Raw genomic sequence first — 14,661 nt, forward strand, 5'->3', positions numbered from 1 at the left:
ATGTGTGTCATTCAACATTATTGCAAATTATTACATCACTTGAAACACATTTTCAACCAAAAAATGAATTCCTTTAAGTTGATCCCTAAATAATTCCTCATGATTTGCCATAGAGCAAACAGTAAGTTCTGGCACTTGCCTTTGAAAAAGCCATGTTTTGTTTCCAGAAATATATTAAGTCAATGGGTATAATCCACTGGCCATCTTCTACAGCCATAACCATACAATGTAGTCAGTATATAATGTCTCCTTTCTCCCTCCAAAAAGTCATGCTTTCCTCCTTTGAAACTCTATTTTTTTTTGAATGGCTGCACCTGATACAATAGGAGCTTTCAGTTCTCTTTCGGCTGCGTCACACTCATCTGCTATCCGATCCATTTTATAGATGATTCTGAGAAAACGTGTCCTTTTTATGAGTTTCCGCCACAGCTCACTGTTGTGTTCTGATTCTTGCCTCTTTCTGCAGCGTTCTTTTCTTCATCTTCCTTCCCCACGCAGCAGTTCCCTCTTTTACTGCAAGTCTCAGTTCTACTCTACAAAACACTCCTGAGCCTTTGCTGGCTGAGGTATGTCACAGCCACCCGCTCCTCCCCATCCTTCCCCACGTGGCCTTTAGTCACACACTTTATCACCTTGAGCTGTAACTCTAAACTGCCTTGTGGTCTTCTTATTAAACTGTAGTGCTTTGCTGAAATTTTTAAATGTTGATAGGCGTTATGCATTTATAAATGAATCCTATTTCTTCTGATGGTAGAAGAGATTTAAAATACAACGTTGGATTCAGTTTTGTAGGTTGAACACATAAATAATACCTGTTCACTGGTTTCCTTGCTTTTCTCTGCCACTTACTAACGCTGAGCAAGCCACGTGATCTCCTTAAACACTGGCTCCATCCTCTATAGAATTACCTCTAAGGGTTTTCGAGCGCTGATTTCATATACATGTGGCTATTTTCCACAGTAGGTTGTATAATTAGGCATTGAATAGACGTTTGAGTGGTTTACTATTGTTGAGTAAAAATGACCCATAGGTTCCAAGTCAAAGCACTCCTGCTCATGGATTTTTGTCGTTAACAGTTTATTTTTACCCATCATGACTCTAGAGAGAGTTTAAGGTGATTTGTAACAGGAATGTATTCCTTAAATGTAGGCAAAAGAGATTGGTGTCCAAGAGAAAAATAAATAAATATAAAAGTCTAAACTAAAAGCAAGTGAAAATAGATGCTTTATAATAATTATACATAATCTTGACAAGTCCTTTTCAAATTTGATGCTAAGCTCCCTGACATCCAAAATGAAAACAGCAAGAGTTTCAGATGCAACAATTGTCATAGGAGGATTAAGGCTTCAGCATCACAAATTTCTAAAGTGCAACCCATCTCCACCCCAAGCTCCATGAACCAGGCATCAGATAATGGACTAGACAATATCTCAGCACAATTTCTGAAGAAAATCTCAAAACTGATCAACAAAGCTGTGCATAATAGTACTGTCCACAAAAAAAGGAAGAAATAGTTCTGTAACTGGCAAATTTTTTTTTGCATTCATTTGACTCATGGTCATCTTTGATTAAAAGCAAAAGCAATGGGATGCACACAAGCACACACTGTGGAATACTATTGAGCCATGAAAAAGAATGAAAAGCTGTCTCTTGCAGCAAAATGGGTATAACTAGAAACCATTACATTTAGCTAATCCGATGGTTAATACACAGCAAAAGTGTGTAGGAATGAAATGGACATTGTGTGACTGAACTGTTACTTTTAAGCTGTTGTTTAAATTCTGATGAAGCCATATGTCTTTCTACCTTTTATTTATTGAATATTATGGTTCATGGTGCTTTGAACTTGTCATCATAGAGTACATTGAAATTATGTTTCTGCAATTTTTTTGTTAATTAAGAAAGAAAGAGAGTGGGGGATTGGAAGAGGAAGATACAAATAGAATATTTTGTTAGAATTGTACCTATGAAATACATTGAACTGTTTGCTTTAACTTCATTAAAACAAAAATAGAGCACGCCAGTGCTGCGCCGTGTAAATGCTGAGCAACATGACGCTGTGAAATGAGCCTCTCCCTCCACACCATCACATGGCCATTGTTCCAATGTGACCAAAGTGCTGCTCAGTCTTGGAAGTAAGATTCTGTTCCAGGAAGTGGCAGTTGCTCTGTCCTTCAGCATTTACTAGCATTTAGCGACAGCATTATCCATCTGGCTTCTCCTAGTTCCATCATTAATAAACTGTGTAACCTTGAGCGAGTGACTCAACCTCTTTGTCATTTAACTCTCTCCTGAAGTGGGGGCAGCAATGGCACTTAACTTACTGGGTTGTCCCAAGACTAAACTACAATAAGACATGTGCCATGCTTCAAAGGGTACCCAGCAAAGAAAAAAGTGCTATCCCATGTGCATGCTTTTATCCCATGTTCATGTTTTCAACAAGAAAACATGCATTTCAGTGGATTCTGAATCCTATATTTGTAGATTGCTTGAGCTGTTAGTGGTGATCATGTTACTTGGATGAGGCAATTCTTTATTTGTAGACGCATAACTTGTTTTTAGAATTTAGCTTTTTTTATGGTCAATCCTTTTCAGTGCTTAAAAAAAATCTTCTGGATCCAATGTGTCCATACTCACTGACCGAAAAGGCAAGAGAAGCCTGCAGATGAGGCTGGCGGCCTGGATTCCTGTCCGGCTTTGGTGGTTCTTACATCAGCTTCATGGCCAAAGCAGGAGCATTGGCAGGACTGTTACATGTTCACACTACTTTCAAATTCCTTATTCTAAAAATTCCACTGCTGCTTGAGGTTAAATATCAAGGAAAACAAATGAATAAAAATTTAGATATGAAATACCACTTCTCTCTGATGTATGGCTCTTATTTCCCTAAATTTCTTGAATCTAAGCAGAATTGATGCTTTCCCAGTTAGCTTTCTGTTTCCTTTGAAGTCTCTGAAATTTGTAGGCTAATCAATCCCCAGGTGGCTTTGTTTCAAGTGCTACCCTTTGCAGCAAAGAGCATCTCTCTGAGCATCACGACCTAATTTTTGCTTTGAGTGTTCTCACACCATGAAGTGGAGAGCCAGGTGTCACATGACTTGGCCAGCATCTTATACAATGCACGACTCAATGGCAAGCAGGACCTCAGGAAGTCTTTTTCTTGGTCAAGCTACCCCTTTCCCAAGGATGGGGCAGATACAAGGCTCCTTATCCCTAAAGAGAGAGTTACGACCTAAATTATTTAAACTCTAGGACCTTTGGGGGCACACATTTCAAATTGGTGGCAGCATCTGAGTGTTGGTTTCTTCTTTATGATCCTTGTTTTTTCCATGGAGGGCAGAAAGTTCCTCAGAGTCACAGCCATTTTCCAGTGAAGAGGTGGTAGCCATCTCCCTCTTGGTCGTGCTCCCTAACTCCCACATTAGACTCTCCTCGGACTCAGGGCTCAAGGAGCCTGGATTTAATCCACCCTGGAGCAGGAGACTTAATAGCACTGGGAAAAGGGATTTCTTCTCCTCTCCCTCTTCCTCTCTACTGCAGTCCCTGCTCTGGTTTTCCCATTTTGGGGGAAATGTTACTAATGTAGCATTGGGGGTGACCCTCAAGATCTAGGTTGGGATGTAGGAGTATCTACTTGACTCAGGGAAGAAGGATGGTCCAAGAACATGTGACTCACAAGAATGCACCTAGAAGAGCTGTATCATTATCTGTGTCAAAGGCAGAGACCAAGGCTCAAGCGACAAAGATCTTGGCACAATGACAGGCTTAATCAGTCTTTCTCTTTGGACAGTGTTGCTTTTGGAGGATCATCCTGAGAAATATCTGCAGTAGGCCCACCTACATAGTAGGTGTCAGATCCATGAGCCCCTTAGTTGGGAGTCCTGGGTTACATGGTCCAGGGCCTTGGTCTCACCTGTAATGTGGGTGCTGAACCCATGAACCTCACAGGTGGGGAGTCCGGCCTGGCTCTGTGTCTCCTGGGCAAGGTCCTAGGGCTCACCTATGTAGTTAGGTTCAGGTCCATGAGCCCCAGAAGTGAAGGTCCACTGGGAATAGAGTCTTCTGGTCCAGGTCCTTGGGCCCACTAGTGTGATGGATGCTAGATCTATGAACCCCAGAGTGGGGGACCCAGCGGGGTCTGTATCTTCTGATCCAGGTCACCAAGCCCACCTGCATGGTGGGGGCCTTGTCCATGAGCCCCAGGGATGGGGGTTCTGACATGGTGTAGGTCTCCTAGCCTAGATTCATGAGCCTACCTATGAGAACTGGTACTTCACAGTGTAGAGGATGGAGTGCTGGACGGCAGACCGTGCACATCGAGGACTTGGTAGCCCATTGAGGCATGCAGAGGACATCTGGTACCATAACGGAGGATGGACAACTACCCCAGCCAAATGATGACAGCAAATATTTGAGCAAATGGAAACTCTATAAAGCCGACTGTGTCAGGCAATGGACATTGGAAGGGATTCTTCATCCATAGACTGGCGAGATCAACAACATTTTGAAACTATCACAACCACGTGGGCAGAACCTTTGGAACATGTGCCATTGTGACCCCATCCTCGGGTACTGGGATGGTTGGGAGGCTGGGTATGGCCTATCTTTCTATCTCCCCTTTCCCAGAAATGGGAAGAAGAAATAAAAAGCTTGAAACAATGATCAGACCCACTTCTCCCTAATTCTAGATACTTCCCACCCTGATCGACTGTGTAAACATCATCCAAAATAAATTTTTTTTTAAAAGAAATACCTACAGCAATCAGAATGAGTTATTTATGAGCTCTTCTGCCAAATATCACCGTATGATGATCCCTTTAATCACAATTCAATTAACCTAGCTACAATTTGGTACGGTTAATTTTAACTCATTTCATTATTTTCAATATAAGTAGACAAGTGAGAGTTGGCTTTTTTCTTTTTGTGGTCAGTGGGCAATGAAGGATTTCTTTTGGAAACTGTTTCCCATCCAATTGCATGTGCAACAAAATCCATCGGTGAGGGTGGATGTGTTTTTAAAGCTGTGAGTCTCATTAATGATGTTGCTACTTTAGGCCTTTCCAATCCTGTTCTTTAAAGATGTTGAAATGCTTTTCCTTCACTGTTTTCAATGAAATCAATGTATAAGTTTTCACATAGTTACTATTTCCTATATAAATTATTCCTTCATTGATTATGTAGGTACTGGCTACACCCTATACTTACTGTTCTTACTGCTATTTATCAAAGCGTATAACAGGTTTACAATAATGTTGAGCAGAATAAGAAGAATCAAAATCTTGGAAAGACAATCAAAGAAGAAACACAAACAGCCAACAAGTGTAAAATAAATTCATGCCTCCCAGCCATCACAGAAATGCACATCGGATCTATCAAATTAGTGATGTTATTGTAAAGTTTTACTATCACCATAGGCTGCCTCTGAAAGAGAAAAGTCTTTCTGGGAACAATACAGCAATACATATGCTCATTGTTTAAAATGCCTGTCCTTAAACAAGAGTTAACGGCAGGGGATAATTCTTGATGTACAATGCTGATTTTTTTTTTCATTCAACAAATACTTATGAAGGGCTCGCCATGTGCCAGGCTCTGCTCTAAGTGAATAAGCACAGCCCATGTCTTCAAGGATTATCTGGGGAAAAATCAGCTGCTGATGAGCACAGGAAGTGGTATGACCGTCTGCTCTTTAGTCTGGGACCATCAGAGTCGTTAGTAACCCAGTTCTGCTGGACAACAGCATGATGGGAAGGCATTGTTGAGGAGTTTTTCTGGCAAAGGTGACTTTGAGGGAGAGAAATGCTGTGATGGAGTGAGCACATGTGGGGTTCCCAACTGATGGGGTGTCAATCAGCAGGAAGCAGGCAAGTAAGGTGGGAGCACTGAGGAACAGAGTGGGGCGGAGTCATGGGAAACCTTCCTTCAATATTCATTTCCACTTGCTGTGACTTTCAAAACATGCTTAATGCAGACTCCCCTTTTTATTTTCCCCCTGTAAACTGTGCACAACATGCCCGGGGAAGAGGGCTGAATTTGTCTTCCTATGTCCAAAACATAGCTCTGAGCAGAGCAACTTTTGCTGACAATGAGACATGATGTGGGTCCTCTTTAAAAAGTCAAATGCTGACAGCTCCAAAGGGTGGGCAGGGAGCCCAGGAAACAAGGTCTTGACGCTCAACAGCAGACAGCAGAGCCGTTTCCTTGGGGAACAATCCAGTTATTTGTTCTAGCTACAATGATTGAAAACATTTTGAAATTCATTTCTTTAACTTTATTTCGAAGACAGAAAGAGAGAGAGAGAGAGAGAGAGAGAGAGCCTATCCATGGGTTCACTGCAAACCCCTCCCCCAAGGGAGCCAGAACTGGGGCAAAGAGCCAGGAAGTTAGTCTAGGTCTCCACTCAGCAGCAGGGCCTTCATTCATGTGGATCAATACTGCTGCCCTCCTGGATTTGTGCTAGCAGAAAGCCAACTAGGAGTCAGAATCAGATGTTGAATTCAAATACCCTGATGTGAGACTAAGGCATCTTAGCCAACAGTCTGAAGTTCCTGCTCTTGATTAAAAAACATTTGTAAAATTTATTTATTTATTTGAAAATTAGAGTTATACATGCACAGAAAGAAAGAGAGAGAGATCTCTTCAATCTGCTGGTTTATGTCTCAGTTGGCCTCTATGGGCTTGGCTGAGCCAGGCCAACATCAGGAGTCAGACACTTCATTAAGGTCTCCCTCATGGGTGGCTGGGCCTACATCCTTGGGTTATCTCCCTCTGCCTTTCCCAAATCATTAGCAGGGAGCCAGTTCTGCAGCAGAGAAGGTGGCACAAACCAGTGCCCGTATGGGATGCAGGTGTTGCAGAAGTTTCACTGGCTGTACCACCAATGCCAGCCCCAGATTAAGACAGGCCAGGGGCCAGCTGAGCATCTTGTACAGGACAGAAATTGTGATTGATACTCACAAGCATATATTTTATAGATATATTCTTTTATTTTAAAGTTAACTCAGAAACACACAAGAACTGTGCAGGAGGTGGGAATTGCACTGTCGCTTTTGTTCCCTTCACTATGACCAGTGGGCCAGATTGTTAATCAGGAGGAAATTAGCCAAGAATTATGCTCCATCTGTATAGGATTTTGTAAAGATAACATGACTGGCTTCCACCTTCTGTTAATTATTACTTTAGATTTCATCCATCTCAGACATGATCTGGGCACTGATAGGATTCAAGGCAGACCGCCTTGGAGGGCACTTGTCTGCAGTCACCTGTGCTCAATCACACTGGAAAGGTTCTTAAAGCCTTGGATACACTCTCACACAGGCTTAAGGTTGACTTCTAAATATCTAATCCCAATTGAAAATATTATAAAAAATTCAACTCTGGTAGATTATAACTTCTGACATTTTAAAAGAAAACTCTTTGATCACTTTTGAAATATATCAAGTTGAATATAAATATCACCATCATCTGTTCTCTCCCATTATCCATTCACAAGCTGTGCTGCAGTCAGTAATTTTAAATTGTTCATTTTTCTTCTTGAACCGTGATTTCCATTATATTTAATCGCTCATCTCTGTACCTAAAATAGGTATGTAAATGAAAACTCATGTGTTTATTTATTATTTCATCCAGCCATCAGACTTTAAGTACTAAGTAATTTTCCTGCATTGACTTATCATTAACATTGTCATGTTACAAATCTTGATAAACAATGATTAACATTAGAAGTTAAATTTTACAAATGTGGTTATTACTGCAGGAGTTAGAGATCATCAAGCATTAAATCCATTTTCCAGCTTTAATTTTTGTAGAGAGACACGCTGAGAACCTTTGTTGGCATAAATAAGGAGCTGACAATGGAAGCTTTAGTACTGTCTCTCAGCTCCCACCAAGTTACATGTCAAATGTCACTAAACAGTTTTTGATGAAACACTTTCATGATTGGTTGGAAAGTTGTTTAGATCACCTCCAAATTAATGCAAAGCAGAACATTAGGAAAAACATGTCTTACATAAGGGATTTTCTGTTTTGTTATGACCTTTACCCAGATCCCAGTTTCTGGAATGGATACATAAAGGTAACACTGAGACAGAAAATGAGCATTTTGTCAGTTACACTTCCACACAGAGGAACATTGTACAAACAAGCTAACCCAATAAACTACAAAAGATCTGTTTAAAAGCAAAGTAACATTTAATTTCAACAATCATCTGCCAATATGATCAAACTTACAATCTCATCACATGCTCATTGAATTCTTGAGAAAGCTCAAGCACTTGAAATCAAGAGGAATGAGTCTTTGGCAAAGCTACCAGTATTGTCGGGCTCCTCTTTTATCTGGAAAGATCACTTTAGTTTTCAGTTCAAAGAAATGTGCTGATGCACGTCCCAGGACAGCCCCTCCCAGTTTATTCTAATCGTTAAACAGAAAGGTAAGATGATGGAGACACAGCTTAGAGCTCATAGATGCCACTTGCATTCTCATGTGAGAATTTCACACTGAGGAATGTGGGGTTCAAGGGTGAAGGCTGATGCGATAGGGCCAGGTCCCCAGGAAGGACACGAGGCTTTGTTCGTCTGCTTCTTGAGCCCTCATTGGGGACCTCATACCTTGGAAGGATTGTCTTGGAAGGCAATGTCACAGGGCAGAATACAGAAACGACTTTGGTGTGGACTGGCCTCTGTGGCCACAGAATCTAGTCATTTGTCAGTGAAAGACACTGTTAGGAGAGACCAAGAGAACGAAGCAGGGACGTCCAAAGAACATCCTATCCACTTCAAAGAATTCCTAGAAATGTAGATAAAAGATACATTTACTTTGTCTTGGGAAAAAGGAAGGCATGCATGTATTTTTACAATACTTTTTCCATGAACTTTGTGAAGAATGCTCAAGCCATGCAAAGGAATGGAAAAGGTCAGCACAGTAAAACAAGAATCTGTGGTGAATGCCAAGTGCAGGGTGGGTATAAAGGAAATGGGACTTGCAGAGGGAAGCAGTGCAGGACATTGGAAGCTGTGGGTTCTGAGATCTGTTCTGAAGGCTCTGATGTCGAACAAACGTCAGAAAAGGGATGCTCAAAACTGTAGAAAGCCCAGAAAGCATGTTGCCACCCCGAGACTGTTGGTCAATTATCACAAAGACACTGTTGCTGATGCAGAGGTTTCCTGTACACAACCCCAGCCTCATCACCCGGAAAAGCATCCTAGTGATGTCAGACACTCAACAAAAAGTTTCCGAGGAAACTAGAAACATGTTACACATCATTTTGTGAACTAAGTTTCACACCCGTGCATTGTTTAAGAACAGGAATACATCCTGAGAAATACATCTTTAGGTGACCTTGTCACGCATCCTAAAATATGCTGGCAAAAATTAAAATGCCTAAGACATCTCTATTAATACAATTCTATAGTTATATCTATGTCCCATTGTCATTATTCATCACGAGACCTTATTACAAAATAGATTTCATATCAGGTCATTATTTGCACACCTTTTTTGCTAGTTATATAGTGTAGTGGCCAGTGAATTATTTTCAAGTTTTTGTTTTTACAAACAATGTGCGATAAGAAATAACTAAAATTTGACTGGTACCGTATATATGATTTAAGAAACATTCCTGAAAGACTGTACCAAATCTCTTTGTGAAGTTTATCAGTAATAGAGATGGAAGAATGGAGCTCACTATACTTTATATTTGTTTATCTTTCTAGCTATATTAAATATTATTTTTCATATTGAATATTGAATATTATATTTTTGTTGAGTTTACTTTTTAAGACGAGGCATTCCCATTTTTGTAGACAAATGTTTTCTTCCAGTGACATAGTAAGAACAGAACAGCACGTGAAGAAGAGTGTAGCAGGGGGACTTAGACTAGCAGGGGAAGAGAACGAGATTTCAAAGGTTGAAGCACAGGGCGGGCCCAGGTAGTGGCTCCGAAAGTGAGGAGTTGAGCAGTGACTGCAGCCTTGTGCATGGCTGTAGCATGGCTGTACCATGGGAAATGGATGGAACAGGTGTTCCGGCTGGGGCGCCCAGTTCCTTGGCAGGCTGTGAATGAGCTCTTTGGACAAGGAAACAGAGCAAACAAGAGGCCTGTGGGATGGAGTCGGGCCCAAGAGACTGCAAGACAGGCAGTAGTGTGGGTTTTGGTGCATCAAACCAGAGGAAAAAGAGACAATGGTTAAAAACGCACAGCACATCAGTGATGCAGAACTCAAACTCGTGTCTGCACATTTAATGCCAAAGCCAGTGACAGAGTGTTGAGCCCAACACGGATAAGGCACAGCAGAGGAAGGCTTTATGCGAGCTGCCGCAGGGCCCACCCTTGGCCCTTGACAGATAAATAAGCTGCTTTGGGAACCCAATGTTCTTGTTCTAGAAAAGAGTATTTGAGAAAGGAAAACAGGGCAGGAAGGATCTGAGAATAGAAATGAGGAGAAAGAGGGAGGGGTACTTCCAGACCTGGCCAGGTCCAGGCACCAAAGTACATTTACACAGATTTGTGGCCAGGGGAAACAGAGGCTCAGAATGCTTGAAATATTGCCCAGGATGGCAAAGAAGAACACACGGAGCCTGAGTCTCCTGACTGCTCTCCTTAAATGCCTTTTCTATGGCTGGGAGGCAGGGAGAATCCTCTGAAGATTTCAGAGCGGCAGATGATGTTATAAAACCCAATGTATTAGTCACTTTCAGTCCTTTGAAAGTTCGCAAAGAATACAGGAGAACTTTGCCATGACTGGCATATTTTTTATCTAGTTCAAAGGTTCATCAAAGTCCTTTACAGATTAATGAGTTAAAGTTTGCTTGCGACTATGTAGGTGCAGGGAGCAACCCAATTATGTTCTCGGATATCAAATACTGCAGCTGGCTCTGCCGAAATCTAATTTAGATATTTATACACTTTCTAAAAATAGAAAGTTAAGAATTAGCCATTATCCAGAATCAGTCATTCAATTAACAAGGAGAAAATACAAAAGACCCTGATGCTGATCATCAGAAAATGAGGGCACAGTGAGAGAGAGGACACAAACCCATCGACTCGTGGCCCTTGAGGTGATCAGCAGTCTTGGGCCTATTCCTTTTTATGTTTTGTTTTGTTTTGTTTTAAAAGATTTATTTATTTATAAGTTGGCATTTCTGAGACGGGGAGAGGCAGAGAGAACTCTTCCTCACACTGGCCCACTTATGATGGCCACAGGGCTGAGGCTGAGTAAGGTGGAACCCAGAACAGGAGTCCATTTTATTTGAGTTACTTTCTGCTTCATGGGATATTATCATCACCCCCTTGCACTCAGAACAATGAAGCTCAAGACAGATCCATAGCATGTCCAAAGGGGGCTGGGATATGATTCTAACCTGAACTGGTTACCATGTTTCATATGGTTCCATTCCACATAAGCACTCCACTCTTCACAAAGAAATAGCGTTCCACTGATGGTGCTATGGGCCTGGGTCATGTTTCCTAGGCACGTTTCACGAAGCTGGCCATGAAGCTCCATTGGCTAACACAGACAGAGGGACACTGTGGCTGTGTAGTACACACCAGTTTCAAAGCAAAGCAGTACGGCCTGGGACGATTCTTGTAACCTACTTTTCCTCCTTGTAGATTACAAACGAGGAGTCATTTTCAAAGGCACAAATCAGAGATTCTTTTATATACTTTTATCTTCTAGGTGTTTGTGATACCACCGGATTGGGTGAACAAATGTAGATGTGATCAGTAGCTATGTAAATGTGGCACTTATATAAAGAGCATGCTGCCATCCCCATTTGCTCCCCAGGGCTCCAGAGGAATCCTTACAACTAGAGTTCCAGGGCTAACAGATTCAGGAAAATGAACTTCCAGAAGGAGATGTTAAGTAACGGGAGGCCATCACTGACTTGCTAACACTGAGGGCTTCCATCATGTTAGCTCTCGGGGGGATTTGGAAGAATAATGATAAAGAAGTAAGAAAAACTGTAGGATTTTGGAACCAGAGCTAGATTCAAATGCCACCTCTGCCACTCAATAGCTGTGTGATGGGGGCCCAAATATTTGTCTGGTCTGGGCTCAGTGTTTATATCTGCAAAATGGGAAGTAGATAGTGTTTGTTTTACAGAAGCATTGTGAAGCTTGCATGAAATAATTTATAGAAAGGACCTACAAAGCTCACTGCATGACACCTGCCAAGTGCCTAGCGAAGGGGAACATTCCTTAACTTTTGGAGGAAAGCTAAGTTAGGAAAAGAAGTACAGTACCTTTACAATCCCTCTGAAAGTCTTCTGATGTTTCTCACCAGGGAAACATACAAGGTGATGGCCAGTTGATGTAATTTATATTTAGCAACACATAATTTAACTAGAAGTTACAGATATTTTTACACTCACTTAGATCCAAAAAGTTCCAGGTAATTGTCAGTTATACCTAATAGATTATTTCAAAGGTTCACCACTGCTAATTCCAAGTTAATTTGAAAGAACACTGTTTTCCAATAGTTTAATTCCTTTAAAATGTGACTGTCTTCAGCAGCAACCACTTCCTCACCCAACAAAGCTCTCAGTTTCAGAAAACACTCGCATTAGAGGTTAAATTTTACCGCCCACTGAAAAAGCAGCGATGCTAGGTGACTGTCATCACCTGTAACACTGGAAGATCAAGCAGCATTTTGGCAAGACACAGATAACTAAGTCTCTACTCCCTGTCTCTCAGATTAGCACTACAATAGCAGGATCAAGTGGAAATAGATCTGAAAATCAATTATTGAACAGAAATACTGAACTTGGTCTATAACCCTAAACAAAGGTAGATAATTACTTAAAAAAAAAAATAGAAGCTGCTTAGAGAGCTTTCGAAATTGCCTGTGTGGTGTCTTTAAATTTCTTTCTGTGTGTTGGAATATCATCCCCTGTTGCCTTTCCACAGAGAGTAAATTACTGTGCTCCCTTGATCCTAATTTCTTAATGGTGTTCTGTTTCTTATCCTCTCCGAGACACTTAGATGGACAGCTTTAGCATGTAGAAAGAAATCCATAAGGCTGCCATCACTGTGTCTAAGGAACTAAGTCGTCAGTCAGCACATCAGCGAAAATCAGGCTGAGTCATCCCATTCCAACGCTAACAAAGCAATGGAACCCGTACAGGATGGAAGAAAGGAGACACAGTGACAGACCTAAGCATTTTTATAAATCCTTTTTGGGTCACAAGCTGAGGCATAGAGGACTGAGGTGGCACCTGCAGCACCCATATCCCATGGGGACCAATCTGTGTTCTCACTGTTCCATCTCAAATTCAGTTCCTGGTTGATGTGTCTAGAAAAGCAGCAGAGGACAGTCCAAGCACTCTGGCCACTGTGCCCGCATGGGAGGGTTCAGCTCCTGGCTTCGGCCAGGCCTAGCTCCAGTCATTTGGACAGTGAACCAGTGGATGGATGATCACTCCGTCTCTGACCCTTTCTGTCTCAGGAACTGTGCCTTTGAAATAATTGAAGCGAGTTTTAAAATTGGTTTTTAAACCCTTTGGCACACACACGAAAAAAAACACTTTTGAAATCAATGTACTCCTTGGGCTCCCAGTCTACATTTAGGGGGAAAATAAAAGCTTAAGATATCAGATTCTTGTGCTATGTTTTTGCCTGTGGAGTGAGTTTATATGGAGATATGTTCAATGCAGTTTAGAATTAACACTAGTGAGTTCGGGCCTTGGGGTTGGGGGCAACTGCAGCTCCCTGCACTGTGGCGGCTGTGGGGGGTGCCCCTGCCAGGTCGGACCCAATGCTGGGGACTCATGCCAAAGACACTGCCAGAAGGCAGTGAACAAGTCCTGGGCCTTGGGTGGCCAGTGTACCAAGTGGTGCCAGGCTTTGTCTGCTGGCCACCAGGCAGCAAACTCTGGGGTTTTTAAGATATGTAGTTGCTGCCTGGGGACACCTATGACTAAGGCCAGTTTTAGTGTAGGTGAGAAGTGAATTCTAAGTGATTTCCAGTGACAGCGTCATGAAAGTTTCAGGCATGCGTGGGGACTGGGACCTGGTGGTTTGTAGGGAAGTATCCAGAAGATAATCTGGGTTAGACAGATTCACCAGTCCAATTAGGAATCCAGAGATGGGCTGTTAACATAGAACATCACTGATTGACACACACCAGCCCACACCAAAGCTGTGGATGGGGGCCTCTTTGGCAGTGTTAAGTACCATTACCCGACTGGGTGGTGGGGTGGTGGAGTGGTCACATTTGGCAGGGTCAAGACACTATCCAGTACGTGAGAAAACTTGGTCTGGGGTAGACTCTGTGGGGTTGGGTGGGCCCAACCCTGTGGCAATACAAGTGTCCCTGGTTAGCTCACAAGCTGGGATTGCAATGGACTAAGCTGGATGTTACCATGCCACCTGCCATCACTCACAGGTAAAGGAACCCACAACAGTTAGGGCAGGTCAAGGCAGCAGCACCTGAATGTGCATCCTAAAACAGGATGGGGGGTGGGCAGGGCTGCCACTGGAAGGGGGCAGAATGGGCAGGGCTGAACAAACATTAACTCACAAGAAACACCAGAAATCAGGTTGGAGCACAGGTCATGCCAAGTAGGTCCTTGCACCTACTGATCTGCGTGAGACAGGGATGCTAAGCCATAGCATCTAAGGGACCAGGACAAGTGAGGGGCTCTGCCAAGCTGAGTCAGAGCAACCA

The sequence above is a fragment of the Ochotona curzoniae genome, unplaced genomic scaffold, assembly GCF_017591425.1.
Source record: "Ochotona curzoniae isolate NIBS_2020 unplaced genomic scaffold, NIBS_Ocur_1.0 scaffold_3890, whole genome shotgun sequence".
In the NCBI taxonomy this organism is placed as follows: Eukaryota; Metazoa; Chordata; class Mammalia; order Lagomorpha; family Ochotonidae; genus Ochotona; species Ochotona curzoniae.